This window comes from Lissotriton helveticus, chromosome 12 (genome assembly GCF_964261635.1).
Source record: "Lissotriton helveticus chromosome 12, aLisHel1.1, whole genome shotgun sequence".
Taxonomy (NCBI): domain Eukaryota; kingdom Metazoa; phylum Chordata; class Amphibia; order Caudata; family Salamandridae; genus Lissotriton; species Lissotriton helveticus.
In genome coordinates, this window is record NC_136073.1 from 130,100,883 (window position 1) to 130,122,977 (window position 22,095).

At 43.3% G+C, this 22,095-nt stretch overlaps 11 non-coding genes across 11 annotated transcripts; all 11 read right to left on the reverse strand.

Moving 5' to 3' along the window:
• Nucleotides 1-521: 521 nt before the first annotated feature.
• Nucleotides 522-603, reverse strand: TRNAS-AGA (transfer RNA serine (anticodon AGA)). Its single transcript has one exon. It is a non-coding gene; the product is annotated as a tRNA-Ser (tRNA).
• A 2,848-nt stretch (nt 604-3,451) lies between these two features.
• TRNAS-AGA (transfer RNA serine (anticodon AGA)) lies at nt 3,452-3,532 on the reverse strand. Its single transcript has one exon. It is a non-coding gene; the product is annotated as a tRNA-Ser (tRNA).
• A 295-nt stretch (nt 3,533-3,827) lies between these two features.
• Nucleotides 3,828-3,899, reverse strand: TRNAH-GUG (transfer RNA histidin (anticodon GUG)). The gene has a single exon. It is a non-coding gene; the product is annotated as a tRNA-His (tRNA).
• Nucleotides 3,900-5,184: 1,285 nt separating this feature from the next.
• Nucleotides 5,185-5,266, reverse strand: TRNAS-AGA (transfer RNA serine (anticodon AGA)). The gene has a single exon. It is a non-coding gene; the product is annotated as a tRNA-Ser (tRNA).
• A 1,653-nt stretch (nt 5,267-6,919) lies between these two features.
• Nucleotides 6,920-7,000, reverse strand: TRNAS-AGA (transfer RNA serine (anticodon AGA)). Its single transcript has one exon. It is a non-coding gene; the product is annotated as a tRNA-Ser (tRNA).
• Nucleotides 7,001-7,295: 295 nt separating this feature from the next.
• On the reverse strand, nt 7,296-7,367 carry TRNAH-GUG (transfer RNA histidin (anticodon GUG)). Its single transcript has one exon. It is a non-coding gene; the product is annotated as a tRNA-His (tRNA).
• Nucleotides 7,368-8,652: 1,285 nt separating this feature from the next.
• Nucleotides 8,653-8,734, reverse strand: TRNAS-AGA (transfer RNA serine (anticodon AGA)). The gene has a single exon. It is a non-coding gene; the product is annotated as a tRNA-Ser (tRNA).
• A 2,839-nt stretch (nt 8,735-11,573) lies between these two features.
• Nucleotides 11,574-11,655, reverse strand: TRNAS-AGA (transfer RNA serine (anticodon AGA)). Its single transcript has one exon. It is a non-coding gene; the product is annotated as a tRNA-Ser (tRNA).
• Nucleotides 11,656-13,308: 1,653 nt separating this feature from the next.
• TRNAS-AGA (transfer RNA serine (anticodon AGA)) lies at nt 13,309-13,390 on the reverse strand. The gene has a single exon. It is a non-coding gene; the product is annotated as a tRNA-Ser (tRNA).
• Nucleotides 13,391-16,230: 2,840 nt separating this feature from the next.
• Nucleotides 16,231-16,312, reverse strand: TRNAS-AGA (transfer RNA serine (anticodon AGA)). Its single transcript has one exon. It is a non-coding gene; the product is annotated as a tRNA-Ser (tRNA).
• A 1,648-nt stretch (nt 16,313-17,960) lies between these two features.
• On the reverse strand, nt 17,961-18,042 carry TRNAP-AGG (transfer RNA proline (anticodon AGG)). The gene has a single exon. It is a non-coding gene; the product is annotated as a tRNA-Pro (tRNA).
• Between the last annotated feature and the right edge of the window lie 4,053 nt (nt 18,043-22,095).

Consider the following 22,095-nt stretch of genomic DNA (forward strand, 5'->3'; position numbering starts at 1 on the left):
GCAGGTACAAGGAGCTCAAAGGAGATTAATGGCGCCTAAATAGAGCACATAAAGGAACAGTTACAAATCTAAGAAAAGGGAAAGAAAGACGAGGAAAAAAACACGGAAAGAGCCTGTAGATAAAATTCTCTTCCTGGGACAGCAGGCTAAGAGAAATTACACAGGGAGCAGTTAAGCTTGTAACACGGGGAGAATAGAAAAGAAAATGCAGTTTTATGAAGTGTGTTTGCCTAATCCAGCAAGCACTTTTATTTTATTTTTCTATTTGCTTCTTTTATTGGTAAAGTAAGTTTCAAGTGCATGAATGGTATGACTGAGAGAGCCAGGGTATAATAATTTGAAGTGTTTGCACCAGCGCTAATGTAGGACGAGAGTTATAGCAAAGATATGAAAGGGGTAGCGATAATAAATATGTGAAAGGGCAATAGTGACACCAAAATAAGCCACCTATTTATAAAACTGACATGGAAGAAATTCTAAAGGTTAACTTCTGAAATTGTAGCCGATGTTAAAAAGTTTCTCGTTGTTGGCAGGATTCGAACCTGCGCGGGGAGACCCCAATGGATTTCTAGTCCATCGCCTTAACCACTCGGCCACAACAACTGACTGTAAGTTTTGTGCAAATAATCTGTATCGAAGTTTTCAAGGTGTCCCACAGCAAATTCCTGGCATTCTGCAATGCACTTTTTTAAAATAATGTATTTTTCAGCGGGCACATTCTCTCCTAAAAACAAAAATTGCATGAGTATATCTCTAGTTTGGAAAAGGATAGGCTTTCATGCATACTCTCATGTGGCACTCAAGTTTTTGGGACCCTATTGCACTCTGTTTTCGTGCTGCTTTTAGTCTATGGCCCATATTACAGAAGTCTACCATCTTTGAGTATTTGAGGCTCCTTTGTAAGTGCTTTATCTTTTTTACTTGAAGAGCTATATAATAAAGGGGTCAGGGAAAGATTGCATTTATGGAAGATAAAAGAAGGCACACTTGTCTCACCAAATGCCGTAGAGAAACCTGATGTTTTAACTCATGTTATCCTTAGTTTGTTTTTGTTAGACCTTGCATTCTTAAGGTGGCCTCAACCCTACCTTATTGCTTTTCACCTACGCATTTTGCTGTATCTTTTTGTTGGCCTTAGGACTCTGATCACTTTATTGCTACTAATCAGTGCTGAAGTGTACGTGCTTCTTCCCTAATCATGTGTGTAATTGGAGTATACCTGACTGACAGATTTCATTGACTTGAAAGCCCCTTGTAAAGTGGTATACCATATACCCAGGAACTGATTGTGCCGCCCAAAAAAGTATCATTTCAAACCTGTCTCAAGCCTGCTACTGCAGTGCCTGTGCTGCAGTGTACTGCCACTTCGACTTGCCATTTAAAACTACTTGCCAAGCCTTAAACTCCAATTTTATTACATATAATTAACCAAAAGGTAGGCCCTAGGTAGTCCTAGGGGCATCATGCTATGTAAGTAAAAGGTAAGACATGTACTGTGGTAGTTTGCATGTCCTGGTAGTACAAAACAGTCTATTACATTTTTCACTACTGTGAGGTCTGCCCCTCTCGTAGGTTAGCATTGGGTATTCCCTTATACTTTTTGGGGGGTAATTCCATATCAGAGAGGAGAAGCTTTATTTATTTATTGATAAATCCTATTTACTGGTGAGGTTGGATTTAACTTTACTACTTTATAAATGCCATTTTTAGAGAGTGAGCATTTCTCTGCACTTACTGCTCTATTTGCCTGAAAACCTGTCTCCAATTGACGTCTGGATTGGGCTGCGAGACAGCTACATTTGTGCATTCCCTCTAGACAGCCACAATACAGGTCACTCAACTGCAACTGCATTCATCTGCATTCTGATTGGCATGGGGGAGAGCTCCATTCCCCCACCGCAAATAGGTTCAAGAACGATAATTTATGTCAGTAGGTACAATATAGCTACATCTTATAATCATGTGTGTTTAAATAATTTGTCGTTAGATCGTTTAAATATTTTAAAGGATCTGTTTTTAATAGACATTTTACAAAAACAACTGGTACATTTGGTAATTCTGTAAAAGAAAAACCCAACTGCCGTGACATTGCCAACCACAATGCTGAGACTCGGATTCGAACCGAGGTTGCTGCGGCCACAACGCAGAGTACTAACCACTATACGATCACGGCGAGCTACTTGGGCTCAATAACATACAGTGACATGGAGAATTTATAATTCGAAACACTCAGGGAACTCCTGTGATAGGCTGAATGTGTTCATTGCTTCCTCATTCCTTATACAAAGGCTTTGTCTCCTCAGTGGTTGATAGGCTGAAACCGTTTCCTGGCCGCCTGCTTGTGAACTGCCAGAAGTCAAAGATCACACATACACTTGTGGGCCTGTGATGGGACACCAATGCAGAGAAACACACCTGGCGCAGATCTTCTATTCTGTCTATTAGACCTGCATCTCCCCTGTACCTCCTCAAGCCATCTGTATGTGAAGCAAGAAAAAGTTAAGGAGCGGTCCATCTACACTTTTATAGGGAGGATGCTGCCGTGAGCTCCTCCCAGCTAATCACACAAACAGCAGTAAAGCAAGATAACTACACAGTTAGGGGGGACTGCATGGATAGGTTTTTGAGGAATTATTGAAACTGACCTCAGTGACCCATGATCAGAGCTGTGGCTAATGACTGCGTGCCCAATTATGATGAAGCAAGCACCATGGCTCGTAGGGGCCCCACAACACGCTTTTCTTAGCTCATTGAATTAAAGTATAAACCTCTGCCATGTATGAGTGGTAAAGGCTTGTTAATTTGGTTGCTTTTCCAATTCACGTCTGACAACAAGATGAAGGAACATTGGGGCATCAGAAGCTTTGGAAAGTAGCCACCAACCTCAGAGAAAGAGAGAAAAGGCAGTATGAGGTGTGGAGAAAACAGCAGCAGGTACAAGGAGCTCAAATGAGATTAATGGCGCCTAAATAGAGCACGTAAAGGAACAGTTACAAATCTAAGAAAAGGGAAAGAAAGACTAGGAAAAAAACACGGAAAGAGCCTGTAGATAAAATTCTCTTTCTGGGACAGCAGGCTAAGAGAAATTACACAGGGAGCAGTTAAGCTTGTAACACGGGGAGAATAGAAAAGAAAATGCAGTTTTATGAAGTGTGTTTGCCTAATCCAGCAAGCACTTTTGTTTTATTTTTCTATTTGCTTCTTTTATTGGTAAAGTAAGTTTCAAGTGCATGAATGGTATGACTGAGAGAGCCAGGGTATAATAATTTGAAGTGTTTGCACCAGCGCTAATGTAGGACGAGAGTTATAGCAAAGATATGAAAGGGGTAGCGATAATAAATATGTGAAAGGGCAATAGTGACACCAAAATAAGCCACCTATTTATAAAACTGACATGGAAGAAATTCTAAAGGTTAACTTCTGAAATTGTAGCCGATGTTAAAAAGTTTCTCGTTGTTGGCAGGATTTGAACCTGCGCGGGAGAACCCAATGGACTTCTAGTCCATCGCCTTAACCACTCGGCCACAACAACTGACTGTAAGTTTTGTGCAAATAATCTGCATGAAAGTTTTCAAGGTGTGCCACAGCAAATTCCTGATATCCTGCAATGCACTTTTTAAAAATAATGTTTTTTTCAGCAGGCACATTCTCTCCTAAAAACAAAAATAAGGCTACATCTTATAATCATGTGTGTTTAAATAATTTGTCGTTAAATCGTTTAAATATTTTAAAGGATCTGTTTTTAATAGACATTTTACAAAAACAACTGGTACATTTGGTAATTCTGTAAAAGAAAAACCCAACTGCCGTGACATTGCCAACCACAATGCCGTGACTCGGATTCGAACCGAGGTTGCTGCAGCCACAACGCAGAGTACTAACCACTATACGATCACGGCGAGCTACTTGGGCTCGATAACATACAGTGACATGGAGAATTTATAATTCGAAACACTCAGGGAACTCCAGTGATAGGCGGAATGTGTTCATTGCTTCCTCATTCCTTATACAAAGGCTTTGTCTCCTCAGTGGTTGATAGGCTGAAACCGTTTCCTGGTTGCCTGCTTGTGAACTGCCAGAAGTCAAAGATCACACATACACTTGTTGGCCTGTGATGGGACACCAATGCAGAGAAACACACCTGGCGCAGATCTTCTATTCTGTCTATTAGACCTGCATCTCCCCTGTACCTCCTCAAGCCATCTGTATGTGAAGCAAGAAAAAATTAAGGAGCGGTCCATCTATACTTTTATAGGGAGGATGCTGCCGTGAGCTCCTCCCAGCTAATCACACAAACAGCAGTAAAGCAAGATAACTATACAGTTAGGGGGGACTGCATGGTTAGGTTTTTGAGGAATTATTGAAACTGACCTCAGTGACCCATGATCAGAGCTGTGGCTAATGACTGCGCGCCCAATTATGATGAAGCAAGCACCATGGCTCGTAGGGGCCCCACAACACGCTTTTCTTAGCTCATTGAATTAAAGTATAAACCTCTGCCATCTATGAGTGGTAAAGGCTTGTTAATTTGGTTGCTTTTCCAATTCACGTCTGACAACAAGATGAAGGAACATTGGGGCATCAGAAGCTTTGGAAAGTAGCCACCAACCTCAGAGAAAGAGAGAAAGAGGGAAAGGCAGTATGAGGTGTGGGGAAAACAGCAGCAGGTACAAGGAGCTCAAATGAGATTAATGGCGCCTAAATAGAGCACATAAAGGAACAGTTACAAATCTAAGAAAAGGGAAAGAAAGACTAGGAAAAAAACACGGAAAGAGCCTGTAGATAAAATTCTCTTCCTGGGACAGCAGGCTAAGAGAAATTACACAGGGAGCAGTTAAGCTTGTAACACGGGGAGAATAGAAAAGAAAATGCAGTTTTATGAAGTGTGTTTGCCTAATCCAGCAAGCACTTTTATTTTATTTTTCTATTTGCTTCTTTTATTGGTAAAGTAAGTTTCAAGTGCATGAATGGTATGACTGAGAGAGCCAGGGTATAATAATTTGAAGTGTTTGCACCAGCGCTAATGTAGGACGAGAGTTATAGCAAAGATATGAAAGGGGTAGCGATAATAAATATGTGAAAGGGCAATAGTGACACCAAAATAAGCCACCTATTTATAAAACTGACATGGAAGAAATTCTAAAGGTTAGCTTCTGAAATTGTAGCCGATGTTAAAAAGTTTCTCGTTGTTGGCAGGATTCGAACCTGCGCGGGGGGACCCCAATGGATTTCTAGTCCATCGCCTTAACCACTCGGCCACAACAACTGACTGCAAGTTTTGTGCAAATAATCTGTATGAAAGTTGTCAAGGTGTCCCACAGAAAATTCCTGATATCCTGCAATGCACTTTTTAAAAATAATGTTTTTTTCAGCAGGCACATTCTCTCCTAAAAACAAAAATAAGGCTACATCTTATAATCATGTGTGTTTAAATAATTTGTCGTTAGATCGTTTAAATATTTTAAAGGATCTGTTTTTAATAGACATTTTACAAAAACAACTGGTACATTTGGTAATTCTGTAAAAGAAAAACCCAACTGCCGTGACATTGCCAACCACAATGCTGAGACTCGGATTCGAACCGAGGTTGCTGCGGCCACAACGCAGAGTACTAACCACTATACGATCACGGCGAGCTACTTGGGCTCAATAACATACAGTGACATGGAGAATTTATAATTCGAAACACTCAGGGAACTCCTGTGATAGGCTGAATGTGTTCATTGCTTCCTCATTCCTTATACAAAGGCTTTGTCTCCTCAGTGGTTGATAGGCTGAAACCGTTTCCTGGCCGCCTGCTTGTGAACTGCCAGAAGTCAAAGATCACACATACACTTGTGGGCCTGTGATGGGACACCAATGCAGAGAAACACACCTGGCGCAGATCTTCTATTCTGTCTATTAGACCTGCATCTCCCCTGTACCTCCTCAAGCCATCTGTATGTGAAGCAAGAAAAAGTTAAGGAGCGGTCCATCTACACTTTTATAGGGAGGATGCTGCCGTGAGCTCCTCCCAGCTAATCACACAAACAGCAGTAAAGCAAGATAACTACACAGTTAGGGGGGACTGCATGGATAGGTTTTTGAGGAATTATTGAAACTGACCTCAGTGACCCATGATCAGAGCTGTGGCTAATGACTGCGTGCCCAATTATGATGAAGCAAGCACCATGGCTCGTAGGGGCCCCACAACACGCTTTTCTTAGCTCATTGAATTAAAGTATAAACCTCTGCCATGTATGAGTGGTAAAGGCTTGTTAATTTGGTTGCTTTTCCAATTCACGTCTGACAACAAGATGAAGGAACATTGGGGCATCAGAAGCTTTGGAAAGTAGCCACCAACCTCAGAGAAAGAGAGAAAGAGGGAAAAGGCAGTATGAGGTGTGGAGAAAACAGCAGCAGGTACAAGGAGCTCAAATGAGATTAATGGCGCCTAAATAGAGCACGTAAAGGAACAGTTACAAATCTAAGAAAAGGGAAAGAAAGACTAGGAAAAAAACACGGAAAGAGCCTGTAGATAAAATTCTCTTTCTGGGACAGCAGGCTAAGAGAAATTACACAGGGAGCAGTTAAGCTTGTAACACGGGGAGAATAGAAAAGAAAATGCAGTTTTATGAAGTGTGTTTGCCTAATCCAGCAAGCACTTTTGTTTTATTTTTCTATTTGCCTCTTTTATTGGTAAAGTAAGTTTCAAGTGCATGAATGGTATGACTGAGAGAGCAAGGGTATAATAATTTGAAGTGTTTGCACCAGCGCTAATGTAGGACGAGAGTTATAGCAAAGATATGAAAGGGGTAGCGATAATAAATATGTGAAAGGGCAATAGTGACACCAAAATAAGCCACCTATTTATAAAACTGACATGGAAGAAATTCTAAAGGTTAACTTCTGAAATTGTAGCCGATGTTAAAAAGTTTCTCGTTGTTGGCAGGATTTGAACCTGCGCGGGAGAACCCAATGGATTTCTAGTCCATCGCCTTAACCACTCGGCCACAACAACTGACTGTAAGTTTTGTGCAAATAATCTGCATGAAAGTTTTCAAGGTGTGCCACAGCAAATTCCTGATATCCTGCAATGCACTTTTTAAAAATAATGTTTTTTTCAGCAGGCACATTCTCTCCTAAAAACAAAAATAAGGCTACATCTTATAATCATGTGTGTTTAAATAATTTGTCGTTAAATCGTTTAAATATTTTAAAGGATCTGTTTTTAATAGACATTTTACAAAAACAACTGGTACATTTGGTAATTCTGTAAAAGAAAAACCCAACTGCCGTGACATTGCCAACCACAATGCCGTGACTCGGATTCGAACCGAGGTTGCTGCAGCCACAACGCAGAGTACTAACCACTATACGATCACGGCGAGCTACTTGGGCTCGATAACATACAGTGACATGGAGAATTTATAATTCGAAACACTCAGGGAACTCCAGTGATAGGCGGAATGTGTTCATTGCTTCCTCATTCCTTATACAAAGGCTTTGTCTCCTCAGTGGTTGATAGGCTGAAACCGTTTCCTGGTTGCCTGCTTGTGAACTGCCAGAAGTCAAAGATCACACATACACTTGTTGGCCTGTGATGGGACACCAATGCAGAGAAACACACCTGGCGCAGATCTTCTATTCTGTCTATTAGACCTGCATCTCCCCTGTACCTCCTCAAGCCATCTGTATGTGAAGCAAGAAAAAATTAAGGAGCGGTCCATCTATACTTTTATAGGGAGGATGCTGCCGTGAGCTCCTCCCAGCTAATCACACAAACAGCAGTAAAGCAAGATAACTATACAGTTAGGGGGGACTGCATGGTTAGGTTTTTGAGGAATTATTGAAACTGACCTCAGTGACCCATGATCAGAGCTGTGGCTAATGACTGCGCGCCCAATTATGATGAAGCAAGCACCATGGCTCGTAGGGGCCCCACAACACGCTTTTCTTAGCTCATTGAATTAAAGTATAAACCTCTGCCATCTATGAGTGGTAAAGGCTTGTTAATTTGGTTGCTTTTCCAATTCACGTCTGACAACAAGATGAAGGAACATTGGGGCATCAGAAGCTTTGGAAAGTAGCCACCAACCTCAGAGAAAGAGAGAAAGAGGGAAAGGCAGTATGAGGTGTGGGGAAAACAGCAGCAGGTACAAGGAGCTCAAATGAGATTAATGGCGCCTAAATAGAGCACATAAAGGAACAGTTACAAATCTAAGAAAAGGGAAAGAAAGACTAGGAAAAAAACACGGAAAGAGCCTGTAGATAAAATTCTCTTCCTGGGACAGCAGGCTAAGAGAAATTACACAGAGAGCAGTTAAGCTTGTAACACGGGGAGAATAGAAAAGAAAATGCAGTTTTATGAAGTGTGTTTGCCTAATCCAGCAAGCACTTTTATTTTATTTTTCTATTTGCTTCTTTTATTGGTAAAGTAAGTTTCAAGTGCATGAATGGTATGACTGAGAGAGCCAGGGTATAATAATTTGAAGTGTTTGCACCAGCGCTAATGTAGGACGAGAGTTATAGCAAAGATATGAAAGGGGTAGCGATAATAAATATGTGAAAGGGCAATAGTGACACCAAAATAAGCCACCTATTTATAAAACTGACATGGAAGAAATTCTAAAGGTTAACTTCTGAAATTGTAGCCGATGTTAAAAAGTTTCTCGTTGTTGGCAGGATTCGAACCTGCGCGGGGAGACCACAATGGATTTCTAGTCCATCGCCTTAACCACTCGGCCACAACAACTGACTGTAAGTTTTGTGCAAATAATCTGTATGAAAGTTTTCAAGGTGTCCCACAGCAAATTCCTGGTATTCTGCAATGCACTTTTTTAAAATAATGTATTTTTCAGCAGGCACATTCTCTCCTAAAAACAAAAATTGCATGAGTATATCTCTAGTTTGGAAAAGGATAGGCTTTCATGCATACTCTCATGTGGCACTCAAGTTTTTGGGACCCTATTGCACTCTGTTTTCGTGCTGCTTTTAGTCTATGGCCCATATTACAGAAGTCTACCATCTTTGAGTATTTGAGGCTCCTTTGTAAGTGCTTTATCTTTTTTACTTGAAGAGCTATATAATAAAGGGGTCCGGGAAAGATTGCATTTATGGAAGATAAAAGAAGGCACACTTGTCTCACCAAATGCCGTAGAGAAACCTGATGTTTTACTCATGTTATCCTTAGTTTGTTTTTGTTAGACCTTGCATTCTTAAGGTGGCCTCAACCCTACCTTATTGCTTTTCACCTACGCATTTTGCTGTATCTTTTTGTTGGCCTTAGGACTCTGATCACTTTATCGCTACTAATCAGTGCTGAAGTGCACGTGCTTCTTCCCTAATCATGTGTGTAATTGGAGTATACCTGACTGACAGATTTAATTGGCTTGAAAGCCCCTTGTAAAGTGCTATACCATATACCCAGGGACTGATTGTGCCGCCCAAAGAAGTAGCATTTCAAACCTGTCTCCAGCCTGCTACTGCAGTGCCTGTGCTGCAGTGTACTGCCACTTCGACTTGCCATTTAAAACTACTTGCCAAGCCTTAAACTCCAATTTTATTACATATAATTAACCCCTAAGGTAGGCCCTAGGTAGTCCTAGGGGCATCATGCTATGTAAGTAAAAGGTAAGACATGTACTGTGGTAGTTTGCATGTCCTGGTAGTACCAAACAGTCTATTACATCTTTCACTACTGTGAGGTCTGCCCCTCTCATAGGTTAGCATTGGGTATTCCCTTATACTTTTTGGGGGGTAATTCCATATCAGAGAGGAGAAGCTTTATTTATTTATTGATAAATCCTATTTACTGGTAAGTTTGGATTTAACTTTACTATTTTATAAATGCCATTTTTAGAGAGTGAGCATTTCTCTGCACTTACTGCTCTATTTGCCTGAAAACCTGTCTCCAATTGACGTCTGGATTGGGCTGCGAGACAGCTACATTTGTGCATTCCCTCTAGACAGCCACAACACAGGTCACTCAACTGCAACTGCATTCTGATTGGCATGGGGGAGAGCTCCGTTCCCCCCACCGCAAATAGGTTCAAGAACGATAATTTATGTCAGTAGGTACAATATAGCTACATCTTATAATCATGTGTGTTTAAATAATTTGTCGTTAGATCGTTTAAATATTTTAAAGGATCTGTTTTTAATAGACATTTTACAAAAACAACTGGTACATTTGGTAATTCTGTAAAAGAGAAACCCAACTGCCGTGACATTGCCAACCACAATGCCGTGACTCGGATTCGAACCGAGGTTGCTGCGCCCACAACGCAGAGTACTAACCACTATACGATCACGGCGAGCTACTTGGGCTCAATAATATACAGTGACATGGAGAATTTATAATTCTGAACACTCAGGGAACTCCTGTGACAGGCTGAATGTGTTCATTGCTTCCTCATTCCATATACAAAGGCTTTGTCTCCTCAGTGGTTGATAGGCTGAAACCGTTTCCTGGCCGCCTGCTTGTGAACTGCCAGGAGTCAAAGATCACACATACACTTGTGGGCCTGTGATGGGACACCAATGCAGAGAAACACACCTGGCGCAGATCTTCTATTCTGTCTAGTAGACCTGCATCTCCCCTGTACCTCCTCAAGCCATCTGTATGTGAAGCAAGAAAGAGTTAAGGAGCGGTCAATCTACACTTTTATAGGGAGGATGCTGCCAGGAGCTCCTCCCAGCTAATCACACAAACAGCAGTAAAGCAAGATAACTACACAGTTAGGGTGGACTGCATGGTTAGGTTTTTGAGGAATTATTGAAACTGACCTCAGTGACCCATGATCAGAGCTGTGGCTAATGACTGCGTGCCTAATTATGATGAAGCAAGCACCATGGCTCGTAGGGGCCCCACAACACGCTTTTCTTAGCTCATTGAATTAAAGGTTAAACCTCTGCCATGTATGAGTGGTAAAGGCTTGTTAATTTGGTTGCTTTTCCAATTCACGTCTGACAACAAGATGAAGGAACATTGGGGCATCAGAAGCTTTGGAAAGTAGCCACCAACCTCAGAGAAAGAGGGAAAAGGCAGTATGAGGTGTGGAGAAAACAGCAGCAGGTACAAGGAGCTCAAATGAGATTAATGGCGCCTAAATAGAGCAGGTAAAGGAACAGTTACAAATCTAAGAAAAGGGAAAGAAAGACTAGGAAAAAAACACTGAAAGAGCCTGTAGATAAAATTCTCTTCCTGGGAAAGCAGGCTAAGAGAAATTACACAGGGAGCAGTTAAGCTTGTAACACGGGGAGAATAGAAAAGAAAATGCAGTTTTATGAAGTGTGTTTGCCTAATCCAGCAAGCACTTTTGTTTTATTTTTCTATTTGCTTCTTTTATTGGTAAAGTACGTTTCAAGTGCATGAATGGTATGACTGAGAGAGCCAGGGTATAATAATTTGAAGTGTTTGCACCAGCGCTAATGTAGGACGAGAGTTATAGCACAGATATGAAAGGGGTAGCGATAATAAATATGTGAAAGGGCAATATTGACACCAAAATAAGCCACCTATTTGTAAAACTGACATGGAAGAAATTCTAAAGGTTAACTTCTGAAATTGTAACCGATGTTAAAAAGTTTCTCGTTGTTGGCAGGATTCGAATCTGCACGGGGAGACCCCAATGGATTTCTAGTCCATCGCCTTAACCACTCGGCCACAACAACTGACTGTAAGTTTTGTGCAAATAATCTGTATGAAAGTTTTCAAGGTGTCCCACAGCAAATTCCTGATATTCTGCAATGCACTTTTTAAAAATAATGTTTTTTCCAGCAGGCACATTCTCTCCTAAAAACAAAAATAAGGCTACATCTTATAATCATGTGTGTTTAAATAATTTGTCGTTAGATCGTTTAAATATTTTAAAGGATCTGTTTTTAATAGACATTTTACAAAAACAACTGGTACATTTGGTAATTCTGTAAAAGAAAAACCCAACTGCCGTGACATTGCCAACCACAATGCCGTGACTCAGATTCGAACCGAGGTTGCTGCAGCCACAACACAGAGTACTAACCACTATACGATCATGGCGAGCTACTTGGGCTCAATAGCATACAGTGACATGGAGAATTTATAATTCGGAACACTCAGGGAACTCCTGTGATAGGCTGAATGTGTTCATTGCTTCCTCATTCCTTATACAAAGGCTTTGTCTCCTCAGTGGTTGATTGGCTGAAACTGTTTCCTGGCCGCCTGCTTGTGAACTGCCAGGAGTCAAAGATCACACATACACTTGTGGGCCTGTGATGGGACACCAATGCAGAGAAACACACCTGGCGCAGATCTTCTATTCTGTCTAGTAGACCTGCATTTCCCCTGTACCTCCTCAAGCCATCTGTATGTGAAGCAAGAAAGAGTTAAGGAGCGGTCCATCTACACTTTTATAGGGAGGATGCTGCCGTGAGCTCCTCCCAGCTAATCACACAAACAGCAGTAAAGCAAGATAACTACACAGTTAGAGGGGACTGCATGGTTAGGTTTTTGAGGAATTATTGAAACTGACCTCAGTGACCCATGATCAGAGCTGTGGCTAATGACTGCGTGCCTATTTATGATGAAGCAAGCACCATGGCTCGTAGGGGCCCCACAACACGCTTTTCTTAGCTCATTGAATTAAAGTATAAACCTCTGCCATATATGAGTGGTAAAGGCTTGTTAATTTGGTTGCTTTTCCAATTCACGTCTGACAACAAGATGAAGGAACATTGGGGCATCAGAAGCTTTGGAAAGTAGCCACCAACCTCTGAGAAAGAGAGAAAGAGGGAAAAGGCAGTGTGAGGTGTGGAGAAAACAGCAGAAGGTACAAGGAGCTCAAATGAGATTAATGGCGCCTAAATAGAGCACGTAAAGGAACAGTTACAAATCTAAGAAAAGGGAAAGAAAGACTAGGAAAAAAACACGGAAAGAGCCTGTAGATAAAATTCTCTTCCTGGGACAGCAGGCTAAGAGAAATTACACAGGGAGCAGTTAAGCTTGTAACACGGGGAGAATAGAAAAGAAAATGCAGTTTTATGAAGTGTGTTTGCATAATCCAGCAAGCACTTTTGTTTTATTTTTCTATTTGCTTCTTTTATTGGTAAAGTATGTTTCAAGTGCATGAATGGTATGACTGAGAGAGCCAGGGTATAATAATTTGAAGTGTTTGCACCAGCGTTAATGTTGGACGAGAGTTATAGCAAAGATATGAAAGGGGTAGCGATAATAAATATGTGAAAGGGCAATAGTGACACCAAAATAAGCCACCTATTTATAAAACTGACATGGAAGAAATTCTAAAGGTTAACTTCTGAAATTGTAGCCAATGTTAAAATGTTTCTCCTTGTTGGCAAGATTCGAACCAGCGCGGGGAGACCCCAATGGATTTCTAGTCCATCGCCTTAACCACTCGGCCACAACAACTGACTGTAAGTTATGTGCAAATAATCTGTATGAAAGTTTTCAAGGTGTCCCACAGCAAATTCCAGGTATTCTGCAATGCATTTTTTAAAATAATGTTTTTTTCAGCAGGCACATTCTCTCCTAAAAACAAAAATTGCATGAGTATATCTCTAGTTCGGAAAAGGATAGGCTTTCATGCATACTCTCATGTGGCACTCAAGTTTTTGGGACCCTATAGCACTCTGTTTTCGTGCTGCTTTTAGTCTATGGCCCATATTACGGAAGTCTACCATCTTTGAGTATTTGAGGCTCCTTTGTAAGTGCTTTATCTTTTTTACTTGAAGAGCTATATAATAAAGGGGTCGGGGAAAGATTGCATTTATGGAAGATAAAAGAAGGCACACTTGTCTCACCAAATACTGTAGAGAAACCTGATGTTTTACTCATGTTATCCTTAGTTTGTTTTTGTTAGACCTTGCATTCTTAAGGTTGCCTCAACCCTACCTTATTGCTTTTCACCTACGCATTTTGCTGTATCTTTTTGTTGGCCTTAGGACTCTGATCACTTTATCGCTACTAATCAGTGCTGAAGAAGTGCACGTGCTTCTTCCCTAATCATGTGTGTAATTGTAAGTAATTTACTTAAAAGCCCCTTGTAAAGTGGTATACCATATACCCAGGGACTGATTGTGCCGCCCAAAGAAGTAGCATTTCAAACCTGTCTCAAGCCTGCTACTGCAGTGCCTGTGCTGCAGTGTACTGCCACTTCAACTTGCCATTTAAAACTACTTGCCAAGCCTTAAACTCCAATTTTATTACATATAATTAACCCCTAAGGTAGGCCCTAGGTAGTCCTAGGGGCATCATGCTATGTAAGTAAAAGGTAAGACATGTACTGTGGTAGTTTGCATGTCCTGGTAGTACCAAACAGTCTATTACATTTTTCACTACTGTGAGGTCTGCCCCTCTCATAGGTTAGCATTGGGTATTCCCTTATACTTTTTGTGGGGTAATTCCATATCAGAGAGGAGAAGCTTTATTTATTTATTGATAAATCCTATTTACTGGTGAGGTTGGATTTAACTTTATTATTTTATAAATGCCATTTTTAGAGAGTGAGCATTTCTCTGCACTTACTGCTCTATTTGCCTGAAAACCTGTCTCCAATTGACGTCTGGATTGGGCTGCGAGACAGCTACATTTGTGCATTCCCTCTAGACAGCCACAACACAGGTCACTCAACTGCAACTGCATTCATCTGCATTCTGATTGGCATGGGGGAGAGCTCCATTCCCCCCACCGCAAATAGGTTCAAGAACGATAATTTATGTCAGTAGGTACAATATAGCTACATCTTATAATCATGTGTGTTTAAATAATTTGTCGTTAGATCATTTAAATATTTTAAAGGATCTGTTTTTAATAGACATTTTACAAAAACAACTGGTACATTTGGTAATTCTGTAAAAGAAAAACCCAACTGCCGTGACATTGCCAACCACAATGCCGTGACTCGGATTCGAACCGAGGTTGCTGCGGCCACAACGCAGAGTACTAACCACTATACGATCACGGAAAGCTACTTGGGCTCACTAACATACAGTGACATGGAGAATTTATAATTCGGAACACTCAGGGAACTCCTGTGATAGGCTGAATGTGTTCATTGATTCCTCATTCCTTATACAAAGGCTTTGTCTCCTCAGTGGTTAATAGGCTGAAACCGTTTCCTGGCCGCCTGCTTGTGAACTGCCAGGAGTCAAAGATCACACATACACTTGTGGGCCTGTGATGGGACACCAATGCAGAGAAACACACCTGGCACAGATCTTCTATTCTGTCTATTAGACCTGCATCTCCCCTGTACCTCCTCAGCCATCTGTATGTGAAGCAAGAAAGAGTTAAGGAGCGGTCCATCTACACTTTTATAGGGAGGATGTTGCCGTGAGCTCCTCCCAGCTAATCACACAAACAGCAGTAAAGCAAGATAACTACACAGTTAGGGGGGACTGCATGGTTAGGTTTTTGAGGAATTATTGAAACTGACCTCAGTGACCCATGATCAGAGCTGTGGCTAATGACTGCGTGCCTAATTATGATGAAGCAAGCACCATGGCTCGTAGGGGCCCCACAACACGCTTTTCTTAGCTCATTGAATTAAAGTATAAACCTATGCCATGTATGAGTGGTAAAGGCTTGTTAATTTGGTTGCTTTTCCAATTCACGTCTGACAACAAGATGAAGGAACATTGGGGCATCAGAAGCTTTGGAAAGTAGCCACCAACCTCAGAGAAAGAGAGAAAGAGGGAAAAGGCAGTATGAGGTGTGGAGAAAACAGCAGCAGGTACAAAGAGCTCAAATGAGATTAATGGCGCCTAAATAGAGCACGTAAAGGAACAGTTACAAATCTAAGAAAAGGGAAAGAAAGACTAGGAAAAAAACACGGAAAGAGCCTGTAGATAAAATTCTCTTCCAGGGACAGCAGGCTAAGAGAAATTACACAGGGAGCAGTTAAGCTTGTAACACGGGGAGAATAGAAAAGAAAATGCAGTTTTATGAAGTGTGTTTGCCTAATCAAGCAAGCACTTTTGTTTTATTTTTCTATTTGCTTCTTTTATTGGTAAAGTACGTTTCAAGTGCATGAATGGTATGACTGAGAGACCCAGGGTATAATAATTTGAAGTGTTTGCACCAGCGCTAATGTAGGACGAGAGTTATAGCAAAGATATGAAAGGGGTAGCGATAATAAATATGTGAAAGGGCAATATTGACACCAAAATAAGCCACCTATTTGTAAAACTGACATGGTAGAAATTCTAAAGGTTAACTTCTGAAATTGTAACCGATGTTAAAAAGTTTCTCGTTGTTGGCAGGATTCGAACCTGCGCGGGGAGACCCCAATGGATTTCTAGTCCATCGCCTTAACCACTCGGCCACAACAACTGACTGTAAGTTTTGTGCAAATAATCTGTATGAAAGTTTTCAAGGTGTCCCACAGCAAATTCCTGATATTCTGCAATGCACTTTTTAAAAATAATGTTTTTTTCAGCAGGCACATTCTCTCCTAAAAACAAAAATAAGGCTACATCTTATAATCATGTGTGTTTAAATAATTTGTCAATAGATCGTTTAAATATTTTAAAGGATCTGTTTTTAATAGACACAAAAACAACTGGTACATTTGGTAATTCTGTAAAAGAAAAACCCAACTGCCGCGACATTGCCAACCTCAATGCCGTGACTCGTATTCGAACCGAGGTTGCTGCGGCCACAACGCAGAGTACTAACCACTATACGATCACAGCAAGCTACTTGGGCTCAATAACATACAGTGACATGGAGAATTTATAATTTGAAACACTCAGGGAACTCCTGTGATAGGCTGAATGTGTTCATTGCTTCCTCATTCCTTATACAAAGGCTTTGTCTCCTCAGTGGTTGATAGGCTGAAACCGTTTCCTGGCCGCCTGCTTGTGAACTGCCAGAAGTCAAAGATCACACATACACTTGTGGGCCTGTGATGGGAGACCAATGCAGAGAAACACACCTGGCGCAGATCTTCTATTCTGTCTATTAGACCTGCATCTCCCCTGCACCTCCTCAAGCCATCTGTATGTGAAGCAAGGAAAAGTTAAGGAGCGGTCCATCTACACTTTTATAGGGAGGATGCTGCCGTGAGCTCCTCCCAGCTAATCACACAAACAGCAGTAAAGCAAGATAACTACACAGTTAGGGGGGACTGCATGGTTAGGTTTTTGAGGAATTATTGAAACTGACCTCAGTGACCCTTGATCAGAGCTGTGGCTAATGACTGCGTGCCCAATTATGATGAAGCAAGCACCATGGCTCGTAGGGGCCCCACAACACGCTTTTCTTAGCTCATTGAATTAAAGTATAAACCTCTGCCATGTATGAGTGGTAAAGGCTTGTTAATTTGGTTGCTTTTCCAATTCACGTCTGACAACAAGATGAAGGAACATTGGGGCATCAGAAGCTTTGGAAAGTAGCCACCAACCTCAGAGAAAGAGAGAAAGAGGGAAAAGGCAGTATGAGGTGTGGAGAAAACAGCAGCAGGTACAAGGAGCTCAAATGAGATTAATGGCGCCTAAATAGAGCACATAAAGGAACAGTTAGAAATCTAAGAAAAGGGAAAGAAAGACTAGGAAAAAAACACGGAAAGAGCCTGTAGATAAAATTCTCTTCCTGGGACAGCAGGCTAAGAGAAATTACACAGGGAGCAGTTAAGATTGTAACACGGGGAGAATAGAAAAGAAAATGCAGTTTTATGAAGTGTGTTTGCCTAATCCAGCAAGCACTTTTGTTTTATTTTTCTATTTGCTTCTTTTATTGGTAAAGTAAGTTTCAAGTGCATGAATGGTATGACTGAGAGAGCCAGGGTATAATAATTTGAAGTGTTTGCACCAGCGCTAATGTAGGACGAGAGTTATAGCAAAGATATGAAAGGGGTAGCGATAATAAATATGTGAAAGGGCAATAGTGACACCAAAATAAGCCACCTATTTATAAAACTGACATGGAAGAAATTCTAAAGGTTAACTTCTGAAATTGTAGCCGATGTTAAAAAGTTTCTCATTGTTGGCAGGATTCGAACCTGCGCGGGGAGACCCCAACGGATTCCTAGTCCATCGCCTTAACCACTCGGCCACAACAACTGACTGTAATTTGTGTGCAAATAATCTGTATGAAAGTTTTCAAGGTGTCCCACAGCAAATTCCTGGTATTCTGCAATGCACTTTTTAAAAATAATGTTTTTTTCAGCAGGCACATTCTCTCCTAAAAACAAAAATTGCATGAGTATATGTAGGCGGGGGTGAAGGGACGACCAAGGCACCAGGTGTAGAGGGCAATGCAGGCTTTATTTTCAAAGAGCTTTTATAGACAAAAGTCCTTCTCCGTCTCTGTGTCAGGCGGTCACGGGATGGCGCTCCGGGCTCCGTGGTGGTGTTCTTGTCTTTACTGGGATTCTGTTCGGTCTTGGTCTTGGGGAAGAGTAGGGGAATCCAGGCCAGCTCATCCACATGAAAGAAACCAGAAATAAGGGATGGCGTTAGGTCAGGTTCTACCCAGAGCTGCACCTTGAGGGCCGGGGTAGTGAGGAAAACCCTTGTGGATAGTGCTTAGACACAGCGCTCTTTACTCAGTGCACGGTGAGCGTAGGTGGGGATAGGAGGTGAGGGACAGGGTCGGAAAGGGGGAATGGAGGGGGGGGAAAGGTCACACAACGGGGAGGCAACAAACAAGGGCTTTTTACACTTCTTTAAACGTGAGCCCTCCGGCTCCCCACCCAGGCTGCCCAACGCCGCCGTACCTGTGACAGCCACACTCCTCCCTCGGGAGTGTGGCACGGCGGGTCACGGGGTCGTTGGCCTCCTGGCTCTCCTTCTGCTCTCCCGGCCTCTCCTCGATCTCCTTTCAGGTTCTCCGCTCCTTCTCCGTCCTCGTCTCCGCTCTTCGTCGCCTTCTCTCCCTCCTTCCGCTCTCCCGGGGTGTAAACACACCCTCCGTACAGTACTTCCTGGTTTTTGGCCATTCCGGCCGGGATGACGTCGTTAGGGGGCGGGGCTTCCTCTTCGGAAGCATAGGTCCAGTTAAAGGGGCAGCTGCTGTCGTCGGGTGCGTCTATGTCGTCTTGCTTGTTTCTCCACGGGTCAGTCTGTAATGGACAAGGGGTTGCAGGGTCAGCGGGGCGCGGACACCACCAATCCCCCTGAGACAGCCCACCTCCCGCTCCCCCGTTACATTCCTCCCCACCGGGATTCGACCGCTCGGGTAGAATAGGGATACGGGAAAGAAAGTCCGCATTCCCGTTGTGGATACCTTTCCTATGTACAACAGTGAAGGCAAATGGCTGCAGAAACAAAAACCACCTGAGGATCCTAGTGTTCTGCGAACGGTTTCTCTGCATCCACTGTAATGGGGCATGATCAGAATACAGGGTGAAGGCTTTACCCTCCAAGTAATATCGAAGCTTGTCCACCGCCCACCGTATTGCCAAGCATTCCTTCTCTACTGTGGGGTACTTCTGTTCCCTTGGATGTAGTTTTCTGCTCACATACAAGATAGGGTGTTCGAGTCCGTCAGCTCCTTCCTGGGACAACACCGCACCTAAGCCAGTGTCGGAGGCGTCGGTGGCCAGGGAAAAGGGCTTCTCAAAGTCTGGAGAAATCAAGATGGGGCTCGAAGTGATCGCCTCCTTCAGGGCTTGGAAGGCCCTACAAGACACCTCCGAGGGGGGGCTGGGTAAGGAGTTCCTTACATGTTTTTGTAGTAAGTCCGTCAAAGGGGAAGAGGTGGCCGCGAAGTTTGGGATAAAACGTCTATAGTACCCGATAAGCCCCAGAAAAGCCCTTAAGTCTCTTTTGGTCGCAGGGAACGGCGTCTTGGTAATGGCTTTGATCTTTTCTTCTTGTGGGGCTATCACGCCATTCCCCAACATGAACCCCAGATACTTCACTTTGGAAAAGGCTGCTCTAGATTTCCTGGCGTTTACGTGTAGTCCGGCCGATTGCAGGGCCCAAAGGACTTCGGTCACATGGCCCAGGTGTTCCCCCCAGGTGTTGCTAAAGACTACTATGTCGTCCAGATAGACCGAGCTATACTCGGTATGTGGGGCCAACACAGAGTTCATCAACCTCTGAAAAGTGGCGGGGGCACCGTGTAACCCGAAAGGGAGCACGTTAAATTCGAACAGCCCGTCTTCTGTGGCGAAGGCCGTTTTGTGCCTATCCCCCTCCCGCAGAGGCACCTGCCAATACCCTTTTGTCAGGTCAAATGTTGCGATATAGTGAGCTTCCCCTATTCGCTCAATCAGCTCGTCCACTCTCGGGATGGGAAAGGCGTCAAAGGAAGAAATCGAATTTAATGCTCTAAAGTCCATACAAAAACGGGTTGACCCGTCGGGTTTGGGGACCATAACAATGGGGGATGACCAGCTGCTCTTTGAGGGTCTGATGACTCCTAGCCTTAGCATGTCCTGTACCTCCCTTCTTACGTCGGCCCGTTTGGCTGCAGGAATGCGATATGCTTTCTGCTTGATGATCTGTCCCTCTTTGGTGTGTATTTGATGTTCTGCCATGTGGGTACACCCGGGGGTGTCAGAGAACAAAGGGGAAAAGGGACGTACAGCTTCCATCAATTCTTGTTTTTTTTCAGCGGTTATTTCAGGGTTCACCTGAAGGTGTTCCAAGGTCGTCTCCTGCCTGCTGGAAGGAAGGACCAAATTGGCGGGGCTGGGGGGTGGTCCTATCCATTTCTTTAGAAGATTGATGTGGAAGGTTTGTCTCCTGGAGGGTGACAGTTGCAACCTATATGTAGTGCGCCCGATGGTCTCCACTACCTTAAACGGACCCTTCCACTCGCTCCTGAACTTTTGGGTGGACGATGGTAAGAGCACCAGTGCCCAATCCCCTATCCGTAAGGTTCGCCATTTTTTTCCCTTATTGTACTGAAACCTTTGGTTGGTTTGTGCTTTTTCTAGATTGGAATATGCTAGGTCTCTTAGCTTGCCCAGGCGGGACCTCAACTGTTGTGTGTATTCCAGTAGGGATCGTTGCTCCGCGGCCTCCTCCCCCTCCCAGGCTTCTCTGGTGATTTCTAGTAGAGACCTAGGCTGGCGACCGTATAGGAGCTCGAATGGCGAAAACCCCAGGCTACTCTGGACTTGGGATCTCACAACATAAAGGGCCAGAGGTAACACCCTATCCCAATCCTTTGTCTCTGTGCTCAGCATTTTTTTTAAGGTTGTTTTCAGTGTGCGGTTATACCGCTCAACGAGGCCGTCTGTTTGGGGATGGTATGCGGAAGTCCGGATGTGCCGAAGGTCCAGCAGCTTGCATACTTCTGTCATCATCCTTGAAACGAACGGGGTCCCTTGATCCGTTAGGATCTCCCTCGGAAACCCAACCCGGGAGAACAGCTCCACCAGTTTGTCTGCCACATTCTTGGTAGTGGGCGCACTGAGGGGAAAAGCCTCCGGGAACCTGGTGTTGTAGTCAACCACTACCAAGGCATAAGTGTTTCCTCTAGAGGTGCGGGGTAAGGGTCCAATGAGATCCATCCCCACCCTTTCCCAGGGGTTGCCAATGACGGGTAACGGTTGGAGGGGAACGGCAGGGGGTCTAGTAAGGTTCTTCTTCTGGCATACCTCACACTGTCTACAATATGCTTCCGCTTCTTTGTAGATTCCTGGCCAGTAGAACAGGCGTAGGATGTTTTGAGTTGTTTTCTCAGCTCCGCTATGCCCTGCGGTTAAGTGGGTGTGGGCATAGAACAGGATCTGTTCCCTGCAGTCTTTCGGAACCACGAGTTGTCTGTGTTCCCCAGCCTTCCCTTCTCTATACAGGAGGTCCTTTTCGATCAGAAACCGGGGGTACCCCGTTGTGGGGTTGTTTTGGGCCACATGTGCCGCTTCCCACGCATTCAGGAGGGTGGGATCGTTGGCCTGGGCGAACTTGAAACCCCTATCGAGGGCCCAGGGTTCTATCGACAGGTATGCTCCTGCCGGACTATCTTGCAGTTCCCTCTTGAACAAGGACAGGAAGTCTGGGTTATCTACGCCTATGATCAACTCCTCGGGCAAAGTACCCACTACACCCACCTTTACCAAGCACGGCTCTCTACCCTTCGGGTGTAATGTAATGCATGCCAAGGGGTAGGGCTTCACATCCCCGTGCACACATCTGATGTGTACTATGCCTTGGTGTCTG